At 42.2% G+C, this 26,781-nt stretch overlaps 2 long non-coding RNA genes across 2 annotated transcripts; both read right to left on the bottom strand.

Annotated features, from left to right (window-relative positions):
• Positions 1 to 604: 604 nt before the first annotated feature.
• On the bottom strand, positions 605 to 1,287 carry LOC123406957. Its single transcript, XR_006612501.1, has 3 exons — positions 1,039 to 1,287; positions 891 to 959; positions 605 to 800 (listed from the first exon to the last, which is right to left on the bottom strand). It is a non-coding gene; the product is annotated as an uncharacterized LOC123406957 (long non-coding RNA).
• Positions 1,288 to 22,743: 21,456 nt separating this feature from the next.
• On the bottom strand, positions 22,744 to 23,455 carry LOC123413459. The gene is made up of 3 exons (XR_006613753.1): positions 23,211 to 23,455; positions 23,062 to 23,130; positions 22,744 to 22,971 (listed from the first exon to the last, which is right to left on the bottom strand). It is a non-coding gene; the product is annotated as an uncharacterized LOC123413459 (long non-coding RNA).
• Between the last annotated feature and the right edge of the window lie 3,326 nt (positions 23,456 to 26,781).

Consider the following 26,781-nt stretch of genomic DNA (forward strand, 5'->3'; position numbering starts at 1 on the left):
AACTATATTTTTGTCTCCCCCACATTCCCAAATAACTCTCATAAATTGTTTGGATCATATATTCATCACGTATGTCAAAATATTTCCTTGTCTAGTTCAAAAATAATACAAAGATATGCCTTTTCCTATACTGCCATGAATAACACTTTGTGAAGGAAGTGTCATTTCTACATTCGTGTTTTCCGTCAAAAATTTGGTGGACTCTTTCCTATCCATATTACGGCAGCATGTCAAAATTCAGCATCATTTGCCTATTAAATATTTCTCAGCTAATTTCCAAAGTGTCTCTCGAGAAAGGAACTTTGTGAAGGAGGTACTGTCTAGGCATATCCTAAAGATTTCAAAAAATTTTATGACCTTCTGATGCTCAAATAATAACACTCCTCCAAATGATTTGAAACATGAATGACGAGGTCGTCCAGTCGCACTGGTTGATGACTAGTAATATAAATGGAAAAGGAGAAAATATTTTAATTATGATTTACCACACAACCACACATTATAATAATACAACACATTATATTGGATATGACATACGTTTCTTACAAAACGATGAGCACATTATCAATAATATCGCATCACCGAGACACTTACAAGAAGAAATAAATTGACACACTGGATTGAACATGTTATCCAGTTATTCAATATAACATTGACACTCCCGTATATTCAACATGAAATGTCGACTGTCACACTTTCTTAAGGAAGGACTTCGCCAAATTCATAATCCTTAGTGTAGAGATGGTAGCATCCAGTTTTGCAATGATCTTTGACATCGTTCACTTCTTCACTCGCAACAACTAAGTGGAGAATTGTTTCCATTAGAAACAATCACTAACTCGAAGTGAATAATAATATGCAACGAATGGCCCATAATGTATTTCGCTTACCAGCGTTGATGTTCTCGCACAATGAGGACATGCATTCCAACTTGCAGTACTCAATGGATTTTGCGCCGTCTATAAAAGAAATATGTATGTAAATGGAATTTTTACTCAAGATATGAACGATAACGAGAAGCATGGATTCAGAATTTACCTCCGTCTGTGACAAGGTTCAAGCGGTTACATGAAGGCACACATTTTTCCAAAATCTTGCAACCACATAAGCTTGCACACGTAGGCCGAGAGGAACCCGTGACACGACATACATTATAGCAGTTTCTTGTCGTGGTGGAACAACAACAACTCTTGGCCTCTATATGGGTCTGTTGAAGGACTAGTCCTAGCATGAGTACTCCAATAATGATACTCTTAAGACTTATGGTTTCCATATTCACCTTGTATGTATTTATCAGAAAACCAACTGATGAATCTAGTCTAGGATGATCTCTATTTATAGGAAGTATTCCATGGTGACACCAGACATGCCACATTGCCCGAAGGTATTGAATGAACAATTATTTATTATTGTGGTCTGGTTTTACTTCCAGCACACAAACATGAATAATTAACTAGTAATGGCAGTGCAGGCATCTCATATGGACGTGCAATTATTGTCATTAACATTGTTTACGACCTTAATGCATGTCGGTCACACTCATACACCAGGCTGGCCTAGAGGAAAGAGTGATCACGTCACTAAACTTATTATAATGCATGACCTATCGTACATGTTGGATCAATAAGTAGATTAAAGAAGCTTTGTGCTTATCTTCTATCCTTGATTCATGAGATTCATAATGAATACAATCAATGCACAAGTTTGAGTGAATCTGGGGTGACTACTAGTATATGTTCCATGTCGAGTACTTCACCTAAAACTTGGTGTACTCTAGATAATTTTTATGATTCTACCATCGACTCAAATTTGATTATTATTTATGTAATCTTCAACCGACTTATCGACACATATGACTGCACATATTTAAAACAGCATGAGCGAATATAACAAGTATTTTCTCATTAACTGTATTTTTTGAGCATACCCATCAATGTATGCACGAGAAATTATGAGTTGGATTTGTGTAACCTGTGAAACATACTATCTATTAATCTGTTATTTCATTTGGGTTGTTGGGTTCGTTTAGGACCAACCCGTATATAGCATCGTAACAACATAGAGAGAAACATTATCTAACAATAGTACGATGATATTTGATTTGTTAACCACCACTTGTTTGTTCTACTACATATGTGTATGAAAGGGGTTGTCTAACAACCGCACATGCATGCTTAGGTGTTGGGGCCGATAAATTGTGTGCTTAGATAATAAAAAATAGTAATGAAAAAAATTGAGAGCCAAGAAATTACACATAGTCACATAGAATATTCTGTCGTACATTATTATCGCGTACATCATCACCAACATGTATAAAACAAACAAAAATTATAACCATAAGAGACCCAAGATGCCTAACCTTTTCTATCATGAACATCAAATGGTTTCAGATAATACTCTCTCTAGTACATATTAATTACTAAAGTTGTACTAAAGCTGCAATGATTAATATGAATCAGAAGGATATAAATTTTAGCGCAAGAAAATATCAGTTGTCCCAAAAGTTACAACATACGTAAATATATTAACATTATAACACCATTGTAATTATCCAAAAATATTTTGCATGTAACATCTTGTACATATACGCATGTAGGCAAAGCTCTAAATGGTCCTAATCAAATCCATCTTGCATTTTTTGGTATTTTGTAACTAGTCGTGGACACGTTGTCCATGTTTTTTTTCTTTTCCTTTATATGGGGTAGAACATATTCCCCTTTAATAACTATCTATGAAAGTCCAAGAGCCTACAAATCCCCCTCCTTTATTGCGATCTAATTGCCAAGTCACCATGCACAGAAGCCCGAGTATCCCTCAATCAAGAGTTTATTTCTTTTTTCCGTTCTTTGATTTCCTTAGTGCCCTCTTGATGTTCGAAACAACTTGCAAAGAATATTTGAATTGGTGGGATTCCCTATATGCAACCTAGATGGGACTATAGCTGCGAAATTCAATGAGTCCCTTGTGTTTCTTTTTATCAGGGTATACGTCCTACACTTCTGATAGTATCAATGAAATCATGTCTTGTAATCAAAAACATGTCATGTATCACTTGGTCACTCGAGCATTACTTTGGCATCCCTCATGGGGGCTCGTGTATTCGAGTACCACGCAAGCGATTTTTTTCAGCCACGCGCATCTATATTCAAAATTATAGCATGACGGTAGAACCAAGTGGAACGATGTGTACGTACGTATTTATTTTCATAGTAGGTATAGATGTTTTATTCCACTAACTTATTGACACATATACCACTCCATATATTCAAAACTACATGATTCAACATAACAAGTTTCCGTTCATTAATTGTATATTTCTAGCATCCCCATCAATGTACGCGTGAAAAAATATGAATCAGATTGGTGTGACCTCTTTGGCATACTACCAATTAATCTATTACTACATTTGGGTGTTGAGTTAGTTTAGGACCATCTCTTGTATAGCGTCGTAACATGATAGACATATAGTACCTACCGATCGCAGGATGACATTTCATTTATTAACCAGCACTTGTTTGTTGTACTACATACGTGCATGTAAGGGGCCGGCTAGCAACCACCCATGTACGGTTAGGTGATGGGGCAAATTATTTACGACCTTACCATATTGAAAATAATAATGAAAAAATGCGACATACAATAACGTACACTTAGACACATAGATTATTCTCGCGTACATAAAACCAAAACAATATTAATGTGTACATCATCAACAACATCTAAACAAAGAACAAATAATCTATGCATAAGACAACCAAGATGCTTAACCTTTTCTATCGTGATAACCAAAATGTTTCGGATCAATTATTAACACTGACTCATGTCACTCTTTCAGTCGATACCTTATGTTTTCTTATCTTTTTAGTAGATTTTTGTTTTGATGCTTTTCATGGTATAAATTTTATATTTATCACTCGATCTCATTTGTACCATTGCCTGTTAATGACTATCTGCTGAAAGGAAAGCCAAAAATTCAGTACTGCTTTCTGTTTATTACGAGGTGAGTTACTATTTCATTTTTACGTATGTAACTTAGGCCTATATTTTGAACTGTGTTATATATTTTGATGCTTCTCATGGTACTTTGATGAGCTTGTTAGTTTGTAAATATGCTTCACATGACTTAATAAAAATCTATCGCTTTTGGAATAAGTAGTTACAAATAGCTACGGCTTCCCGTTAGTGACTAGTTCATGCATTTTAAATGCGTTTATGAGAAGGAGGGTTCATATGTGAGGATGATGTGGCACAAATAGTCAACCCTGTTACAGTTGAAAGTTAATTGGGATGGATTTAATGACTAGCGGGGTCATATGTGAGTCTAAGAAATTACAATATAAATGAACACAATATTACATTTCAGAAAAAGTAATAAACTTTGAAAATTCCAATGAATCTGTTTATGGCATTTCAGAAAATCATAGAAAGTAAAACGTAACTCACGTGAAATTAAATTACATATGAAGAATTAACATAATATTCCAATGAATCTGTTTATGGCATTTTCATGCATGTTAGAACAACGTGTGTCCTCTTTTTAGGACATTCAAATAAATGACATTTAAATAATCACATATGGTGTTTGACTATGAAACTTTGGATTGAACCAACTTCATTTAATCTTGTTGCTTGATGCATTAGCGCAAACAACATCATATTGCCATGTCATGTTCACACATCATAGTGTTGCATTTCCGTGAAGTAAATTTTGTTCTTTTTCTGTTTGCCGGTGTTGTTCCCTGTTGGTAGATGATGGTTCCGACGTTGTGATTGTTGACACTACTGAAGACTCATGGTAATCTTCGGAACTGTCAAGCAAGCAACCCCCTTGAACATTTCGATACAATCCCACTGTCTCACTCTTCCTCTCTTTGACATTGGATTGCTAGCGACACTATCGCATGCGTGAGTCAAAAGACGCAAACGGTCCCGGCTAAGGTAAGGCTGCAGCCGTGGAGTTAACCGTGCGTGAGACCACAAAGGGATGCGATGTGTTACAGGCTGGATTCCTATGGCTTAGGATCGGGGTCCCGACAATACATACATACATACGCATCTAATACATCATTTATTTTTATTTTTTTTCTCTCAAAACTCTCATCTCCCTCTCTGTCAACAGACAACAGAGAAACAACTCTCTGCTAACTCAACATAGGAGAACCAAATGTTCAATCCTTCCTACCGGAGTCTACCGTCGACGGATCGGGGTCCCGTTTGCCGGAACGGAACCGGGGCGGCGAGGAGAACGACATGGTGGGAGGAGCCCGAGGAGGGGCTCACCGACGTTGACGGGAGGGGCCGGTGAAGCCGTAGTTCGCGGGAAGGACGGGGTTGACGGCGGTGATGACACGGTGGTGGTGATGCCGGTGAGGACACTCGGTCGTGCCGGCGAGGAGGAGCCGGCCGGAGGTTCACCGAGAGGGGCCCCGGTGAGGAGGGCCCCCGGGATGGAGCCGCCGACGGGGAGGGGCTCGGCCGGGGGGGCTCCTAGGGTCGGTCTCCAGGGGGGGTGGTGCCGCGGTGGGAGAACAAGGGGCCTCGGCCGGCGGGAGATCTGGGGGCCGCCGGCGGGAGGGACCCGACGGGAGGGGGAGGAGGTGGAGAGGAGGGGCACGGGTGAGAGGGAGCTGCTGACGGGGGGGCTCGCCGGCGGGAGGGCTCGCCGGCCAGGGAGGAGGAGGCCGTGGGGGGGGCGACGGGGGAGCTCGCCGACGGGAGAAGGCTCGCCGGCCAGGGGAGGAAGTGGATCTGAGGGGGGGGCGAAGGGAGGAGAGGAGGGCTCGTGGGGGGTGGGTGTGGGGGATCTGGCGTGGGGTGGGGGGCTCTCGTGGGCAGGGAGTTACGGGAGAGAGAGAGGTGGGGGCCTGCGTCGGTGGGGGTGGGGCCCCCCACGAGGGGGAGGCTTGTATTTGATTAGAGCATCTGATTATGATACGCCAACCTGGAAATCATAATTCCTTTGGTAATTAAGTATCGATATTTTTCAGATGTTCTATTAACACGATGCATTGCATCCTATATTCCTCTGTTTGAGTACCGTTACTCACATCAGATCATTGTGGATTATCAGACTCATTCCGAGTTATTATCCGACGACATCCTTTGCTTTAGAAAATTCCTGGGATTGCTTCCCCTGACACATGATGCCATTGGTAAATTGTGTCTTCTCCCTCTGGTAAATTCTATCCTATACTTTTGTCGGCCATGCGCTGTTGTCAAGCATGTGTTAATTACTCTTGAAGTGTATGGTATATGTTAATTAAGATGCCCCGACGGGTTGATCCTATGCCTTCCTATATCAAGATGACTCGAAAGGTTTGCATGAGTCTTACTCTTCTGGCGCTTTGTCGTATATTCTTTCAAAGGTACAACCTGATCAAAGGCGAGGAATAAATGGCAGGTGATGCATTGATGAAATGGGAGTCGACCTTGAACTCTGTGTTCATGCCCATGGAAACGACGTTGATCCTATCATAGAAACTTCTCGTATAAATAATCAATTCATTCTGTAGTTCAAATATGGGATCTGTGATCTTATCCTTTGCGGTCGTGGTTCCGACCATGTTGTCGTACCTTGATTTCATTCTCGGACGAGTTAAAGTACTTGTCTTCTTCAGATCGACACGCCGGTCCAAACCGTAAAGTTGATCTACCTCCGAGTATTATTCCTTGTAGCTCGAGGATATCGCGGAGCTATGGAACTTCTTGTGAGCTCCTCATCAACTATGATATTTTCCTTAATTCCTGTTGCCTCGTGTTTGAGTTGTTGGACACGCGAGTACATCGACTTCTGAATCCAATACGCATTGCGATTCAACAATTTTTAGTAATCTTCCTTGTTTACGAGTTTGTACTCGATCTTGTCATTCCAAGCTGTTAAGCTATGTCATCATCGCCATGTTGGAGCTCGATCATGCTATCTATAACCTTCATCCCTCGAACACAATTCCAACTGTGCGTTAAGCTTGCATCGAGCTTTCCACCTCATGTTGGTTGTTTTGAAAGGCAATCTCAATTCTAAGCGAGCAGTCTTATCTGTGTTTCCGACAACCTCTTATTTCATCATTCCCTTGCTTGATGTCGTCGCTAAACGATTACATCTTCATGAAATTTCTCGACAAATGTGTCGTGATCACCATCAGCATTTGAAGCTCTTGGAGGGTAACAATTGAATGCATGTTGAGAAATACCATCCCTTTCCCTCGATGATTTGTATTATCATCGACACCCGTGTTGCTTTCCCTCCAACACAAACGTGTTCATGTTTTGTGTTGTCCTTTGTGTTACTCTCTATCCAGCTTATGTTATCTTCTACCTTGGAGTATTACTATCTGGTATGTCAAGAATGTCGTGAAAATTGCACGCGTATTAAGAATTCTTGATATAGTAATACTTCTTGCCATCACCATTCATTTCTTGGTCCCGTGTTGTTTCTAACCGGTATACCGACAAATGAACTTTGATGTGTGGTTCCCATACTTCTGTCAACCCTATCCCCTTGAGGTTAACAACTGATTGTTTCCTTCTTGGTGTGTTGGGTGTTGACTCATCATTTTAGCATTGGTTGTGCTACTCAACCCGTATTTCCGAGTGCACCCTTCGACCAATGTTTAATTGTTGTTGTTCCCTCGAGCATACGACATTATACCATTTGATTTGACAAATGCTATCTCCTTAATATTATAAATTTTGGAAGTTCAACACTGGTAAAACCTTAAGGGATTGCTGTTGAGCCTATCAGCCACACCCTCAACTCCTCTATGTACCACAATGAAGCTCTTGAAATCATTATCCTTGTGCCTAGCTCATGAAGAATATGTGGATAGTAGGAGTGTATTTCCCAAAGTTCACGTGCACTCTTTCCGCCGTGAATATGGAAAGTTTTGTTTCGCTTCCTCTCGTGAAATACCAAATCATTCACGCATGTGCGAAGTGTTATATGTTTTGAAGATTTGCTATCTTCACTCCATATAATTTCTCTTAGCACGTCAAGCTACTGACTCATTTGATCAAGGAAAATAAGTTCTTCCATAAGAGCTAATCCATACTTACACATGGAGCCTTGTTATCCTCGATGATGGTGACCAAATGAGAACCCAGTTGCATTTTGACGTACAAATTCTATGTGGGCACGAATGTCTTGATATTGTGTTCATATGTATTAAATCAAACTCTTGATTCAAGAATTGCTTGTGTAGTTCATATCATGAGAATCTTGCATCTTTATTTTTCTTCTCAGTCATCTTGAGTGTGAGGTGTCCCGACACCAATCAGATCTAATTCTCTGGCAGATATGATGGTTGGAACATTTCCCAATAATTATAACTTTGGTCTTGGGAAAACCGGTACAATGATGTCTTGTCTGGCACACTGGGTCGGAGGACCTATTGTTATAAATCCTTCCATATGTAAGGTTCGCCATTCTACCATGAGGAAATTGTATGACTTAGCTTTGTAAGTTGTCCCTCCTGTTTCCTCTTGTATACCCATAAGTCCAACCTTTATCTGAGGACCATGTCGATACTACCCCAAAGCACGGATGTGGTAATTTAAATTTCAACAGGAACATTGGAAGCGCGATGCTAAATTGTTCCTAATCAATTATCCAAACCGCATGGTATGGATAAACATGTGGATTCTTCTTGTCTCTTTACCAAGATGGTTATGTGTTGGATGACCTATCATGTATACCATACTCTATGATTTCCTCGGGAATGGTATACTCTAATACTTGTGTGTGTGTGAACACATTTTCCCTCCCATTGGTTTGTATGATTTTTATTGTGGCATAACTTATCTAAGCAGTGTTAATCCCCTGCTTAGGTAAAATTCTTGGTTTACGACTCTGTCGGTAAGACACTGCTACTATTATGGATAACATTCCGGTAGCCACCGGTGGACGAGAACCTTGCCTATTGGCCCGCCTCGTTTCAACGAGCAGGAAAATGGTTCTATTCGTTCCCCGCCCTTGGTATCGACGATGTTGCCAACATAACTGACAGGTTATCCTCTGACATGTCTTATTACCAAGACCGTATAGTATGTCACCCCTCTACCTACTCTCGGGCCACATGGTGGACCCATAACCCAAAGTTCCACAGGATTGAAACCTGACTCTCCTGTACACCTTTGATTCCAAGGTATCCCTTATACTTGGCTTCGTATGAAATTCCCGAGCCACCGTTCAAAGTACCGATCACTCTATGGTCCAGATGTTACCCAACATGTTGAAGATCAAGTCCGCATTATTCATGAGAATCTGAAGGCTGCTCAGTCTCGTCAGAAAAGTCAGTATGACCGTCATCATCAAGATATGGTCTATCAACCTGGCGAAAAGGCTTATCTTCGTGTCACCCCAATGAGAGGCGCACACCGTTTTGTAACCAAGGGCAAGTTAGCTCCCCGCTATATTGGTCCTTTCACTGTTCTCGAAACGCGTGGAAGAGTGGCTTATCAATTGGAACTGCCGGCGAACCTTTCTCAGGTTCACGATGTCTTCCGTGTTCTCAGCTCCGTTGCTGCTTCAAGGATCCTATTCGAGCAGTGGATCATGGTATGCTTGAGCTGCAACAAGACATCTCTTATAAGAAGCATCCGGTCCGCATTCTCGACCAAGCCGAACGTAAGACTCGTCGCAAAGTCACCAAGTTCCTTAAGGTGCAGTGGTCAACTCATTCTAGAGCTGAAGCCGCTTGGGAACGCGAGAATCATCTTCGTGATGAATACCCCGAACTCTTGCCTTCTACCCCTTAATTCTCGGGACGAGAATTCTTGTTAGTGGGGGAGAGTTGTGACATCCTCGGATTGGTGCTACAGTAACTCCTGTAGTCAAGCGACAGTAATCCCACGCTAGTGAAGCCACGTCATCATAAATTCTATCGTGGATCTCGTGGTAGTCGAAAAAACCAGTCGAGTTCGAAATTTACGAATAAAGTCGAACGAGAAACGTTTCGTGATGTTAAGTAAAAATGTCGGGAGAGTTGTTGAAATTCCCTAATATGTTATAAAAACGAATCGGACATTTTTAATTGTATTAAAAGTCCTATATAGTTAGAACAGAAAGATATAAATATATAAGAAAATAATAATGATAGAATGTTAGAAAGTAAAAGAATGAAAAAAAAGGCAAACAACCGAACCCCCCACACCTGGCCCAACTGGGCCTAGTGGCCCAGCCGGCCAGGCCACCCACCAGTACCGCTGGGAACCCTAGCCCACCCCCTCGCAAGACCCTCCTTCCCTCGTCAGCCCCCCTGGGCGCCGCCACTCCCCACCTCTCGCCCCCCACCCCCACGAGAGCCCCCACTCCCACGCCAGATCCCCCACTCCCTCCCCTCGATCCAATCGTCCCTACCCCCCCCCCACTTTCCCCGCATCGCCCCCCTCCTCTTGGCTCGCCTCCCCCCAGGGACCGAGTCCCTTCCCCCTGCAACCCACAAGCTGACCCCCAGACCTCCCCGACCCTCCTCTCCTCCCGTCGCCTCCCCTCCCAGCGAGCACCCGCGCCCTCCCCGTCGGGACGCACCTTCCCCGCGTCGCCTCTCCTCTCCCTCATGCGCCGGATCTCGCCCCCCCCCCCGTCGGCCTCCCACTCGCCGGCCGGCGAGCCCCCCTCCCTCCATCGCGCCGGCCTGCAGCATCACCTCGGCCCTCCATCCCACCGGCGGCCCCCTGCCTCTCCTCACCGAGGGGCCCCTCCTCCCCATTGCGCCCCCTTCCTCCCGCTCGGTCCAGGAGGGACCGGGCAAGGAGACCGGCTCCCCTCGGCCCCTTCACCACGCCGGCGAGCCCCTCCCCCACCGGGCCTCCCCTACGCCTCTTCCTCGCCGGATCCGGCCGGTTCCCCCTTGCCGGCGCGTCACCATCATCACCGTCCCCTTCATCACTGGAGCCGCGTCGCCGTCTCCACCGTCACCTTCGTGCGAACTCCGGCTTCACCGGCCCGTCTCGTCACCGTTGGTGAGCCCCTCCTCGGGCTCCTCCCACCATGTCGATCACCTCGCCGTCCCGGTTCCGTTCCGGCAAACGGGACCTCGATCCGTCGATGGTAGACTCCGGTAGGAGGATTTGAACTTTTGGTTCTTCTAGGTGGATTTAGCAGAGAGTTCTGTGTCTGTTAACACACAGAGAGAGAAGAGTGTTGTGAGAGAAAAGAAAAATGAATAAAAACAAATGATGTATTAAATGCGTATGTATGTATGTATGTATGAGATGTGATGTATGTATTTGCGTATATGGATATTTAGAGGAATACGGTATTTGCACGGTTAGGTATCTAATAAAAAAGATGAGTAAATGGCCTAGGGTCACTTACCGGTGGGGCCAATGCACCCTCTGTCTATGACAGGGAGGCCCCACGCGAGAGTTAATATAAATAAAAAAATAATAATGTTTTATTAAATAAATAAATAGATATATTAGTTAAAATAATTATGAACATAATTAGAGTATGACACGCGGGTCCCCCACTAAACTAATCTGATTAAATAATATTTAATCTTAAATAAAACTTGTGCCTATGACGTTCGGGACCCGCTGGTCAGTTGACCAGTCAAATGTGTGTCAGCATGACATCGCGATGATGTCATAATAGGATTTTATTAAATCTTTTAAATCTGTTTTTAATTCCTAAATAATTAATAAAACTTTGAAAATTAATATAAAATAATCCGTAAGTCAGATCATAATATTTTCAACATGAAAGTTGATCAGCAAAGCGAGATGAACCCGGATGCACGGCCAGTTCGTCTGTCACGCGTCCCTAGCATAGCAAACATGGAACTTTTCCATCGTTTCCAGTATAACCGGTAGTAGCCCGAGACCCGGAAAATATCGTCAGATATTCTTCCGACCCGTCTATGACGGATGTTGCTGCGTTAGCTCATGTCTAGCCTGCATCTTTCCATGTCATGCTTTGTGTTGCATCGGTGCTATTATTTATTGTTTCTTCCCCCTCTTCTTACTGGTAGACCCCGAGACTGACGCTGCTGCCGGGTACATCTACGACCCTGCCGATCAGTCCTTTGCTCCAGAGCAGCAAGGCAAGCAAACTCCCCTTGATCATTCCTATATCGCCTATGTCTTTCTTCCTACTGCTTGCATTAGTATTTTGCTACTGTTGTAGTTAGCTCCTATATCTGATGCATAGCCTGTTTTTGATGAACTGCTACTTTCAGTCCTGTACTTATAATATGCTTAGTATAGGTGGAGCAGTCATCCCCTCTGACCCCGTAGATCAGTTGCCCCGCTTGTTTTCAAATCTCGATCTCTGATCGACAAGCCAGACCCGACACAGCACATTCACCTCCCTTCGTTGTACGACGCTACAGAGATACTATCGGGTACCGAGGGTGACACCTTGCTAAGTACTCCTGATGATATCTCTGTAGTATAGCTAGTCGGTCGTGGTTATCGAGGGTGATACCTCTTTCACAATTCCCGATGACGCCTCTGTCGTGCAACCCCGCGAGTGTGGGACCCCCGAGGGTGATTCCTCTAAGACCACCTTGACGGGTACATCGTTCGGGATCCAACGAGGGTGATACCTCGGATTCCCCCCGATGTTACGACCACACAGTTACTCGACCATGTTACCGGGATCTTCGGTGACTAGTTGTAAGACGGGTGGATTTCCCGCGAGACTGTGTTGCTGGCCTAATTAAAATGCTAATGGATTTGGGTATTTGATCTGGGTTGGTCGGAGACCTTTTCGCACTAACCGGCTACGCGGGAAGAATTATGGGTACTCGGCGTCGCGGTATCAGCCGAAGCTTTTCAGATGGCAGCAGTGTAGCGGTGCGCGCCCGAGTGGTCCCGAGATGCATCGCGCTTGTGATTAAGGGATGCTAGGACTGACTTCGGCCGCCCACGCCACGTGCAAGAGCGTGAAGGGGAACTGGGCCCACGAACCCTTTGTGCTTAGGATTTAGACCGGCGGGCTGGCCTCTCTGATTAGTCTTAGGTGGGGCTACGACGTGTCGATATTCCGAGGCCGGGCAGGACCCAGAAAAGTATGTCCGGCCAGAGTTTTATCGAGCGTGACGGGACATGTGGTGCACCCCTGCAGGGATGAAAATTAACTATTCGGATAGCCGTGTCCACGGTTACAGGACGACTTGGAGTTGTGCCCCGATCTTATACAACTACAATTGTTACTTAACTGGAATTAGTTTGCCTCGGGATTGCTTCCTCGCAGGGAGTCGAGGGAGGATCTTTAGGCGTGACCTCACTTTAATATTGCTGCAACAATATGACTAGTAATGTGTTACCCCTGTTCTACTCTCGTCTATTGCTGCAAGACCCTGAAGATGCTAGTCTTCGATAGGACTAGGCCTTCTCTCTCTATTCTCGCATTGCTGCAGTCAGTCCACATATAACCCCCTTCTTTGATACTGATGCATAATTAGAATAGTTCTGATGTAAGACTTGCGAGTACTTTGGATGAGTACTCACCGCTGCTTTGCTTCCCCCTTGTCCCCTTGATCCGTTTGCTGCGACCAGATGATGAAGCCCAGGAGATGGAGGTCCCCGCCACCGACGACTGCTACCCGACGGTGCCTACTACTACCTGGAGGCCGCTGATGATCAGGAGTAGTTAGGAGGTTCCCAGGCAGGAGGCCTCGCCTCGTTCGATCGTTGTATCTTTTGTGCTAGCCTTCTCTAAGGCACCCCATGTTGATTTATGTCTGTACTCAGATATTGTTGCTTCCGCTGACTCGTGTGTTTATCGAGCTTTCGTATTCTAGCCCTCGAGGCCCCTGGCTTGTAATATGAAGCTGATGTTATTTTATTTGTGTCTAGAGTTGTGTTGTGATATCTCCCTGTGAGTCCTTGGGTTTGATCGTACGCATTTGCGTGAATGTTTAGTGTACGATTAAGCCGAGGGCGTCACACGTGACAAGGTTGAAGTGGTCACATGGAGGCACACATTTTTCCAAAATATTGCAACCACATAAGCTTGCACATGTAGGCCTAGAGGAACCCGTGACACGACATACATTATAGCAGTTTCTTGTCGTGGTGGAACAACAACAACTCTTGGCCTCTATATGGGTCTGTTGAAGGACTAGTCCTAGCATGAGTACTCCAATAATGATACTCTTAAGACTTATGGTTTCCATATTCACCTTGTATGTATTTATCAGAAAACCAACTGATGAATCTAGTATAGGAAGTATTCCATGGTGACACCAAACATGCCACATTGCACGAAGGTATTGAATGAACAATTATTTATTATTGTGGTCTGGTTTTACTTCCAGCACACAAACACGAATAATTAACTAGTAATGGCGGTGCAGGCATCTCATATGGACGTGCAATTATTGTCATCAACATTGTTTACAACCTTAATGCATGCCCGTCACACTCATACACCAGGCTGGCCTAGAGGAAAGAGTGATCACGTCACTACTCTTATTATAATGCATGATCTATCATACATGTTGGATCAATAAGTAGATTAAAGAAGCTTTGTGCTTATATTATATCCTTGATTCATGAGATTCATAATGAATAGAATCAATGCACAAGTTTGATTGAATCTGGGATGACTACTAGTATATGTTCCATGTAGAGTACTTCACCTAAAACTTGGTGTACTCTAGATAATTTTTATGATTCTACCACCAACTCAAATTTGATTATTATTTATGTTATATTCAACCGAATTTTCGACACATATGACTGCACATATTTAAAACAGCATGAGCGAATATAACAAGTTTTTTCTCATTAACTGTATTTTTTGAACATACCCATCAATGTATGCACGAGAAATTATGAGTTGGATTTGTGTGACCTGTGAAACATACTACCTATTAATCTATTATTTCACCACTTGTTTGTTTTACTACATAAGGGGTCGTCTAACAACCGCACATGCATGCTTAGGTGTTGGGGCCGATAAATTGTGTGCTTAGATAATAAAAAATACTAATGAAAAAAAATTGAGAGCCAAGAAATTACACATAGTCACATAGAATATTCTGTCGTACATTTTTATCGCGTACATCATCACCAACATGTATAAAACAAGCAAAAAATATAACCATAAGAGACCCAAGATGCCTAACCTTTTCTATCATGAACACCAAATGGTTTCATATAATACTCTCTCTAGTACATATTAATTACTGAAGTTGTACTAAAGCTGCAATGATTAATATGAATCACAAGGATAGAAATTTGAGCACAAGAAAATATCAGTTGTCCCAAAAGTTACAACATACCTAAATATATTAACATTATAACACCATTGTAATTATCCAAAAATATTTTGCATGTAACATCTTGTACATATATGCATGTAGACAAAGCTCTAAATGGTCCTAATCAAATCCATATTGCATTTTTTGGTATTTTGTAACTAGTCGTGGACACGTTGCCCATGTTTTTTTCTTTTCATTTATATGGGGTAGAACATATTCCCCTTTAATAACTATCTATGAAAGTCCAAGAGCCTACAAATCCCCCTCCTTTATTGCGATATAATTGCCAAGTCACCATGCACAGAAGCCCGAGTATCCCTCAATCAAGAGTTTATTTCTTTTTTCCGTTCTTTCATTTCCTTAGTGGCCTCTTGATGTTCGAAAGAACTTGCAAAGAATATTTAAATCTGTGGGATTCCCTATATGCAACCTAGACGGAAGGACCAAGTGGAACGATGCGTACATACGTATTAATTTTCATAGTAGGTATAGATGTTTTATTCCACTAACTTATTGACACATACCACTCCATATATTCAAAACAACATGATTCAACATAACAAGTTTCCGTTCATTAATTGTATATTTCTAGCATCCCCATCAATGTATGCATGAAAAATATGAATCAGATTGGTGTGACCTCTTTGGCATACTACCAATTAATCTATTACTTCATTTGGGTGATGAGTTAGTTTAGGACCATCTCTTGTATAGCGTCGTAACATGATAGACATATAGTACCTACCGATCGAAGGATGATTTTTCATTTATTAACCAGCACTTGTTTGTTGTACTACATACGTGCATGTAAGGGGCCGGCTAGAAACCACCCATGTATGGTTAGATGATGGGGCCAATTATTTACGACCTTACAATATTGAAAATAATAATGAAAAATGTGACATCCAAGAAAGTACACTTAGACGCATAGATTATTCTTGCGTACATAAAACCAAAACAATATTAATTTGTACATCGTCATCAACATCTAAACAAAGAACAAATAATCTAAGCATAAGACAACCAAGATGCTTAACCTTTTCTATCGTGATAACCAAAATGTTTCGGATCAATTATTAACACTGACTCATGCCACTCTTTCAGTCGATAGCTTATGTTTTCTTATCTTTTTAGTAGATTTTTGTTTTGATGCTTTTCATGGTATAAATATTATAGTTTTCACTCGATCTCATTTGTACCATTGCATGTTAATAACTATCTGCTGAAAGAAAAGCCAAAAATTCAGTACTGCTTTCTGTTTATTACGAGGTGAGTTACTATTTCATTTTTACGTATGTAACTTAGGCCTATATTTTGAACTATGATATATATTTTGATGATTCTCATGGTACTTTGTTGATCTTGTTAGTTTGTAAATATGCTTCACATGACTTAATAAAAATCTATCGCTTTTGGAATAAGTAGTTACAAATAGCTACGGCTTCCCGTTAGTGACTAGTTCATGCATTTTAAATGCGCTTATGAGAAGGAGGGTTCATATGTGAGGATGATGTGGCACAAATAGTCAACCCTGTTACAGTTGAAAGTTAATTGGGATGGATTTAATGACTAGCGGGGTCACATGTGAGTCTAAGAAATTACAATAGAAATGAACACAATATTACATTTCAGAAAAAGTTATAAACTTTGAAAATTCCAATGAATCTGTTTATGGCATTTCGGAAAATCATAGAAAGTAAAACGTAACTCACTAGAAATTAAATTATATATGAAGAATTAACATAATATTCCAATGAATCTGTTTATGGCATTTTCATGCAGGTTAGAACAACGTGTGTCCTCTTTTTAGGACATTCAAATAAATGACATTTAAATAATCACATATGGACTTTGACTTTGAACCTTTGGATCGAACCAACTTCATTTAATCTTGTCGCTAGATGCATTAGCGCAAACAACATCATATTGCCATGTCATGTTCATACGGCATAGTGTTGCATTTCCCTGAAGTAAATTTTGTTCTTTTAATGTTTGCTGGTGTTGTTCCCTATTGGTAGGTGATGGTTCCGACATTGTGATCGTTGACACTATCGATGACTCATGGTTATCTTTGGAACTGTCAAGAAAGCAACCCCCTTGAACATTTCGATACAATCCCACTATCTCGCTCTTCCTCTCATTTCAATGCATTAGGACAACATGATTCAACTGTTGGTTATTTATATTTTTGTAGAGATAGACGTTGTTTAGTTTATGTTTTCATATTGATGTTGACATCGAAGGATTAGATTGGTAACCCAGATTGTGGTCTGGCTCCTTTGGTTGGGTCGTTGTAGCTTTCCACGCTCTTCCATCCATTTATAGTAGATTCTGTACCCACACATGTAACGTCTGCTTGATGTTTCTATCGTCTGAATGTTGGGCCATGTAACCCCCTCATTGTAACATTATAGTACATTGGCTCTTCAGAGCTTTCTAAATATATATTGTGGTGTACTGTTATGTTATGATGTCATGTTGTATCTACACATATCTTGCATATTGCGTGTATATTTGAAATGAATTGGTATGTGTGGTAATTAGTTGTAGAATAAAATGCCTCCTTGTGCTTCCACTAAGTCCTGGAATCTAGTTGAACTATCTTTTATGTGGCTCTATGGCCTGGAATCTTGGGAAGATCATCTCTTCCTAGTCTCCAAAAGTGACTTGTCATTCTCAAATGCTTCCCAATATCATTTCATTTCCATCTTTTCCCATAGCTAAATTCTTTTTGGTGGTAATATTCCTTTTTCTAATAAAGGAATAAATCCTATTTTCTCTTAGTTTTGAAGCAGACAATATTTTTGTCAGTCCCAAATTCCCAAATAATTCTCATAAATTGTTTGGGTCATATATTCCTCAAGTATGTCAAAATATTTCCTTGTCTAGTTCAAAAATAATACAAGGATATGCCTTTTCCTATATGTCACATCCCTAACCCTTAAGCAAGATAGCATTGTGCTCATGTCTTCTTTGCATGTGCATCTAAGAAGTTTCAACAAAAACAACAAAGTGCCAAAGGAAAAACTCAAAACCCTAGCCACCATTTCAATTAAAGGAAATCTCAAACTAGTTCAAAATCAATGAACCCAAAATGGCCTCAAGAAATGTTCAAACTTTCTGATAAATCATGAAAGTAAATGAGCATTGGAGAAAACTATTTTCTTGACACTTTAAGCATTTTAAATAAATGCAAAAGCCACTGGTTTCAAATTTAAAAAAATTGAAATCAGAAACTATAATTTTCCAAAAATGTTGAAAACCTTGGAAATGAGTGGGGATGTTATAACAAATATTTCAGGAGGTCTAAAATAGTTTTACTTTTTTTTTGGAGCTGAAATAATTAGAAAAGCAATAAATAGCAAAACAGAAAAAACAAAAAAAGAGAAAATGGAAAAAATCTTACCTGTCGCCCAAGCCAGGCCCGGCCCATCTCGCCGCTCGTCCCCTCCCTCGCGCCAGTAGGCAGCAGGAGGTGGCCGCCGCCTCCTCCGACGCGGCCACGCACCTGCGTGCCTGCCTGGCCGCCGGTTCGCGCTGGCGACGGCGGGGATAAGCTCCCCAGAGCTTCCCCTATCCATTCCCCGCCTCGGTTCTTCCCCTCCTCCCGGATCTCCTCCTTCTCCCTGCTGCCGCCATTAGAGCCGAGCTCGAGCTCGAGCTGGCCGTGCCCCTGGCCATAGGATCCCCTCCTAGAGCACGCCATTAGCTCCGCCTCGTCGCCCTGGTCGTCTCTGCAGAAGCCGAAGCTCCCTCGCGCCCTGCAACGCCCGCAACGCTGTCGTCTTCCACCTCCGGCCGCCGGACCTCTCCCATTAATTCGTCGCCCCCAGGCCTTCCCCGAGCCGTCTGAGCTCTGCTCTGCACTCCCCGTGAGCATGCGGTCATTTTCCCTAAGTTTTCCCCCTCGATCCCCTCCTCTAGCCCTAGTTTCACCTGAGCCCGACGAGGACCGCCGCTGCCGCTCGTCGCCGATAGCCCTCCGATGTCCAGCTCATCCTTCCGAGGGCACCAACAGCTCCAGGACGACGTGTAGATGCCGTAGCAGCTAAGAACCGAGCGTAGATCCCTCTAATTCAAAGAGCCCGATGACGCCCGAGCCTTGGCCGCCGCCAAGCTCGTCGCCGGCGTCATCTCCGGCCAGATCAGCCCCGGCTAGGCGCAGAAACGAAGCTGCGGGAGACGTGTCGTTCCTCTGGTGCTCTCCGTGCAGCATTTGGCCCCCTGTGCACCGTTTCCGAGCCCCTCCGCCGTGCTGGTGGTCGCCGGAGGCTCCCCGCCGGCGAGGACGACCTCGCCGCCGGTGGAGGTCGACGTGGCAAGCTAACCCAGCCGATTAGTGACTTAATCAGTCGCTGACAGAGGGCCCCACGCCTGGTCAAACCCCAATTAGGGGCTGGTCAGCGCGGGATTAGTCCCAGAGAGGCTGACCAGTGGGGCCCCCCTGTCAGGTTTGACCTGAACAGGTCGGCTGACCTGCTGACGTCAGCCTGATGCAATAAATGGAATTTTCAGTTTAAAACTAATTCAGGAAATTGCTAAAATTGGCAAAAATCATAGAAATTAATCTGTAACTCCAATGAAAATAAATTATATATGAAAAAGTGTCAGAAAAATTCAAGGATTCTGATTATGCTATTTTCACTATGTTTGAAAAAGTGAGAGGACCCTAAATTTTGAAATAAGGATTAATTCAATTCTTTTAATCACTTTATAAATGGAATTTGCAAAAATATCCAAATTTCATTATAAATGCAATGATCACACACTGCCCTAGATATAAATCAGTACCATAACATGACATTTCATGCATGTTAACATTAGGTTGATCTGAGCATCAGGTCGAATCAATTAAACCGGTATCCGAGAATACCGTTTGAATTGCTATTCGAATGTGATTCAAATCAACTCCAAACCTAAAACATCTTGGTTATAATAACTTATCACTTGCATTCTCATGCCATGCTCATGCATCATTTGGATTGCATGTGATTGTTATTGAATGTTACCATTCATTTCGGTAGGCTCCGCACCCCCGGATTCCACCGAATATCCGTCTGACGGATATCGTTCCTCCTCTGAGCAACAAGGCAAGCAACCCTTTTGATCATCCCGATAACACCTATGTTCTTGCTCCTGCACCTAATTATTGCATTAGGATCAAATGCTTCAACTGCTTTTGCCACGATAGTTGGACCCACTTCCTTTGCATGACTTAACCTTGTCACAGTAAATAGCCGAACCTTGCAACCTAGCATACCTGGTAGTTGCTTGAGCTATGATGTGCCTTATCCTGCTATGCATGCTATGCTTAGAGTTGTGTATGGTCTGTCATCTGGGAGATGAACAGAAATGTGGAATGTGTTCGGTGAGAAAAGGTCGTGTGTTGAACTTGATTTGGTAAAGGCACCGGTGAAAGGCTGTGTAGGAGTACATGGCGGGTTGTTTCATTGGAACCGTCCTTAGGAACTGAGTTCCGTGTATGTAATCCAAGACTAGATACTACCACATGCTGGGCCCTGAAATATGACCCCGCTGGGCCTATTAATCGCGTAGTACTCGGTCCAGGAGTTGCAAGTAGTTTCTGGTGTTTATAGTAATGCTGGAGGCTGTGCATGGTGCTGACCTGAGAGGTGGACCGTGATGCGGTAGGCAGTGGCACGGTGTACCAAGTGGCACCCGGATGGTGAGCTTGGGAACCCTGCGCACATCGTTTGAGGCCGTGGCGGAAACCTCGGCCGGACTTCCGTACGGGTTACTCTCAGATAGGCGATAAACCTGGACTAGGTACTAATGTGGTTAACGGTCGTGGCCGACTCCCTCGCTGGGCTTCCGTTTGAAGGTTGCCGAGGTGCATGACGGGCACATGGCGATAAGTGGCGGGAGCGTGTGTGACGAAGTACACCCCTGTAGGGTATGATCTATTCGAATAGCCGCGTCCGCGGATATGGACTACTTGGAAACATATGTTGTTCATAGATAACTTCAATGGCTACTCATAAAATTGTCAAGATAAGCGTGAGTGTCGTGGACGGCATTTCCGTACGGAGACGGAATGATTCCACGATAGTGTATTGTTGTGGTGTTAGTGGACTCGTGTGCGAGAAATCAAGTTATCAAAATTATTTAAAAATGCAAGTTGTCTAGCCACGAGTCAAATGCTGGCTTCCCGCATGAAACCCCACAATACCTTTTGATACCTTGCATGAGTAGTTAGTTCTCCTAAAGTCTTGCTGAGTATCTTCGTACTCATGTTTGTTTAATAAATGTTGCAGAGGTTGCTAATGACCCTAATGGAGGGTTCTTCGTAGACATCGACGATGACGAGTAGCTGGTGTCCCAGCTACGATCCGGCCCTACGTCGGCTCTGTAGTATAGTCAGGCCATATGCCTTCTAGTTGCTCTGTCTGTACCCAGACAGTTTATAACTCTTCCGCTGGCTTGTAATTGTATGACTGCTATTATGGGTCGAGAGACCCTTAATGTGTAATATTATGTGTGTGGCTCTTCCGAGCCTCTTAAATAAAGGTTGTATGTTTATGGTTATGTTGTGATGCCATCGATGTATCTATACATATCGATATGCCATGCGTACGTGTGTCGTACTTGATATGTATGGGGTTGATTACCTAGTCGTGAACTTTCGTAGCACTCCTTACAAGGAAATGCCCCTTTGTGATCCAACGAGCCTTGGTAGTTCGCTACTGCTCTGGACACATTGGTTGACCGACATGTGTCCTTCTTAGCTGCTGTGTCTGTCCCCTTTGGAGAAATGTCACGCGACGTAATAGAGTCCTTGTAGCTTGCTACGACTCATCTACGTTCGTTGATGACCGACACCTGCTTTGTTGGGTCATGTATGCCTGTCCTTGTGCGGAACTGCCACTTTGGTTTATGACTACACATGTCGATCCAGGTTCTTTGACATTGGATTGCTAGCGACACTATCGCATACGTGAGTCAAAAGACGCAAACGGTCCCGGCTAAGGAAAGGCTGCAGCCGTGGAGTTAACCGTGCGTGAGACCACAAAGGGATGCGATGTGTTACAGGCTGGATTCCTATGGCTTAGGATCGGGGTCCCGACACTATACTGCCATGAACAACACTTTGTGAAGGAAGTGTCATTTCTACATTCATGTTTTCCGTCAAAAATTTTGTGGACTCTTTCTTATCCATATTAGGTCATCATGTCAAAATTCAGCATCATTAGCCTAGTAAGTATTTCTCAGCTAATTTCCAAAGTGTTTGTCCAGAAAGGAACTTTATGAAGGAGGTACTATCTAGATATGTCCTAATGATTTAAAATTTTGATATGACCTTCTGATGCTCAAATAATAACACTCCTCCAAATGATTTGAAACATAAATGACGAGGTCGTGCAGTCGCACTGGTTGATGACTAGTAATATAAATGGAAAAGGAGAAAATAATTAAATTATCATTTACCACACAACCACACATTATAATAATACATCACGTTATATTGGATATGACATACGATTTCTTACAAAACGATGAGCACATTATCAATAATATCGCATCACCGAGACACTTACAAGTAGAAATAAATTGACACACTGGATTGAACATGTTATCCAGTTATTCAATATAACATTGACACTCCCGTATATTCAACATGAAATGTCGATTCTCACACTTTCTTAAGCAAGGACTTCGCCAAATTCATAATCCTTAGTGCAGAGATGGTAGCATCCAGTTTTGCAATGATCTTTGACATCGTTCACTTCTTGACTCGCAACAACTGAGTGGAGAATTGTTTCCATTAGAAACAATCACTAACTCAAAGTGAATAATAATATGCAACGAATGGTCTATAACGTCTTTAGCTTACCAGCGTTGATGTTCCCGCACAATGAGGACACGCATCCCAACTTGCAGTACTCAATGGATTTTGCGTCGTCTATAAAAGAAATATGTGTGTAAATGGAAATTTTTACTCATGATATGAACGATAACGAGAAGGATGGATTCAGAATTTACCTCCGTCTGTGACAAGGTTCAAGCGGTCACATGGAGGCACACATTTTTCCAAAATCTTGCAACCACATAAGCTTGCACACGTAGGCCGAGAGGAACCCGTGACACGACATACATTATAGCAGTTTCTTGTCGTGGTGGAACAACAACAACTCTTGGCCTCTATATGGGTCTGTTGAAGGACTAGTCCTAGCATGAGTACTCCAATAATGATACTCTTAAGACTTATGGTTTCCATATTGACCTTGTATGTATTTATCAGAAAACCAACTGATGAATCTAGTCTAGGATGATCTCTATTTATAGGAAGTATTCCATGGTGACACCAGACACATTGCCCGAAGTTATTGAATGAACAATTATTTATTATTGTGGTCTGGTTTTACTTCCAGCACACAAACACGAATAATTAACTAGTAATGGCAGTGCAGGCATCTCATATGGACGTGCAATTATTGTCATTAACATTGTTTACGACCTTAATGCATGTCAGTCACACTCATACACCAGGCTGGCCTAGAGGAAAGAGTGATCACGTCACTACACTTATTATAATGCATGACCAATCGTACATGTTGGATCAATAAGTAGATTAAAGAAGCTTTGTGCTTATCTTCTATCCTTGATTCATGAGATTCATAATGAATAGAATCAATGCACAAGTTTGAGTGAATCTGGGGTGACTACTAGTATATGTTCCATGTCGAGTACTTCACCTAAAACTTGGTGTACTCTAGATAATTTTTATGATTCTGCCATCGACTCAAATTTGATTATTATTTATGTAATCTTCAACCGACTTATCGACACATATGACTGCACATATTTAAAACAGCATGAGCGAATATAACAAGTTTTTTCTCATTAACTGTATTTTTTGAGCATACCCATCAATGTATGCACGAGAAATTATGAGTTGGATTTGTGTAACCTGTGAAACATACTACCTATTAATCTGTTATTTCATTTGGGTTGTTGGGTTTGTTTAGGACTAACTCGTATATAGAATCGTAACAACATAGAGATAAACATTATCCAACAATCGTACGATGATATTTGATTTGTTAACCACCACTTGTTTGTTCTACTAGATATGTGTATGAAAGGGGTCGTCTAACAACTGCACATGCATGCTTAGGTGTTGGGGCCGATAAATTGTGTGCTTAGATAATAAAAAATAGTAATGAAAAAAATTGAGAGCCAAGAAATTACACATAGTCACATAGAATATTCTGTCGTACATTATTATCGCGTACATCATCACCAACATGTATAAAACAAACAAAAATTATAACCATAAGAGACCCAAGATGCCTAACCTTTTCTATCATGAACATCAAATGGTTTCAGATAATACTCTCTCTAGTACATATTAATTACTAAAGTTGTACTAAAGCTGCAATGATTAATATGAATCAGAAGGATATAAATTTTAGCGCAAGAAAATATCAGTTGTCCCAAAAGTTACAACATACGTAAATATATTACATTATAATACCATTGTAATTATCCAAAAATATTTTGCATGTAACATCTTGTACATATACGCATGTAGGCAAAGCTCTAAATGGTCCTAATGAAATCCATATTGCATTTTTTGGTATTTTGTAACTAGTCGTGGACACGTTGTCCATGTTTTTTTTCTTTTCCTTTATATGGGGTAGAACATATTCCCCTTTAATAACTATCTATGAAAGTCCAAGAGCCTACAAATCCCCCTCCTTTATTGCGATCTAATTGCCAAGTCACCATGCACAGAAGCCCGAGTATCCCTCAATCAAGAGTTTATTTCTTTTTTCCGTTCTTTGATTTCCTTAGTGCCCTCTTGATGTTCGAAACAACTTGCAAAGAATATTTGAATATGTGGGATTCACTCTATGCAACCTAGATAGGACTGTAGCTGCAAAATTCAATGAGTCCCTTGTGTTTCTTTTTTATCTCGATATACGTCCTACACTTCTAATAGTATCAATGAAATCATGTCTTGTAATCAAAAACATGTCATGTATCACTTGGTCACTCGAGCATTACTTTGGCATCCCTCATGGGGGCTCGTGTATTCGAGTACCACGCAAGCAATTTTTTTCCAGCCACGCGCAACTATATTGATAACTATAGCGTGACGGTAGGACCAAGTGGTACGATGCGTACGTACGTATTTATTTTCATAGTAGGTATAGATGTTTTATTCCACTAACTTATTGACACATACCACTCCATATATTCAAAACTACATGATTCAACATAACAAGTTTTCGTTCATTAATTGTATATTTCTAGCATCCCCATCAATGTACGCATGAAAAATATGAATCAGATTGGTGTGACCTCTTTGGCATACTACCAATTAATTTATTACTTCATTTGGGTGTTGAGTTAGTTTAGGACCATCTCTTGTATAGCGTCGTAACATGATAGACATATAGTACCTACCGATCGAAGGATGATATTTCATTTATTAAGCAACACTTGTTTGTTGTACTACATACGTGCATGTAAGGGGCCGGCTAGAAACGTTATAATATCGTTTCTATCATGAACATCAAATGGTTTCACATAATACTCTCTCTAGTATATGCCTTTTCCTATACTGCCATGAACAACACTTTGTGAAGGAAGTGTCATTTCTACATTCGTGTTTTCTGTCAAAAATTTTGTGGACTCTTTCCTATCCATATGTGACGCCCTCGGCTTAATCGTACGCTAACCATACACGCAAATGTGTACGATCAAACCCAAGGACTCACGGGAAGATATCACAACACAATACTAGACACAAATAAAATAACATCAGCTTCATATTACAAGCCAGGGGCCTCGAGGGCTAGAATACGTAAGCTCGATAAACACACGAGTCAGCGGAAGCAACAAATATCTGAGTACAGACATAAAACATGGGGTGCCTTAGAGAAGGCTAGCACAAAAAATACAACGATCGAACGAGGCGAGGCCTCCTGCCTGGGAACCTCCTATCTACTCATGATCATCAGCGGCCTCCACGTAGTAGTAGGCACCGTCGGGGCAGCAGTCGTCGGCGGCGGGGACCTCCATCTCCTGGGCTCCATCATCTGGTCTTACCAAACGGATCAAGGGGACAAGGGGGGGGAGCAAAGCAGCGGTGAGTACTCATCCAAAGTACTCGCAAGTCTTACATCAGAACTATTCTAAATATGCATCAGTATCAAAGAAGGGGGGTTATATGTGGGCTGACTGCAGCAATGCGAGAATAGAGAGAGAAGGCCTAGTCCTATCGAAGACTAGCATCTTCAGGGTCTTGCAGCAATAGACGAGAGTAGAACAGGGGTAACACATTAATAGTCATATTGTTGCAGCAATATTAAAGTGAGGTCACGCCTAAGGATCCTCCCTCGACTCCCTGCGAGGAAGCAATCCCGAGGCAAACTAATTCCACTTAAGTAACAATTGTAGTTGTAAAAGATCGGGGCACAACTCCAAGTCGTCCTGTAACCATGGACACGGCTATCCGAATAGTTAATTTTCATCCCTGCAGGGGTGCACCACATGTCCCGTCACGCTCGATAACACTCTGGCCGGACATACTTTTCTGGGTCCT

The sequence above is a fragment of the Hordeum vulgare genome, chromosome 7H (genome assembly GCF_904849725.1).
Source record: "Hordeum vulgare subsp. vulgare chromosome 7H, MorexV3_pseudomolecules_assembly, whole genome shotgun sequence".
In the NCBI taxonomy this organism is placed as follows: domain Eukaryota; kingdom Viridiplantae; phylum Streptophyta; class Magnoliopsida; order Poales; family Poaceae; genus Hordeum; species Hordeum vulgare.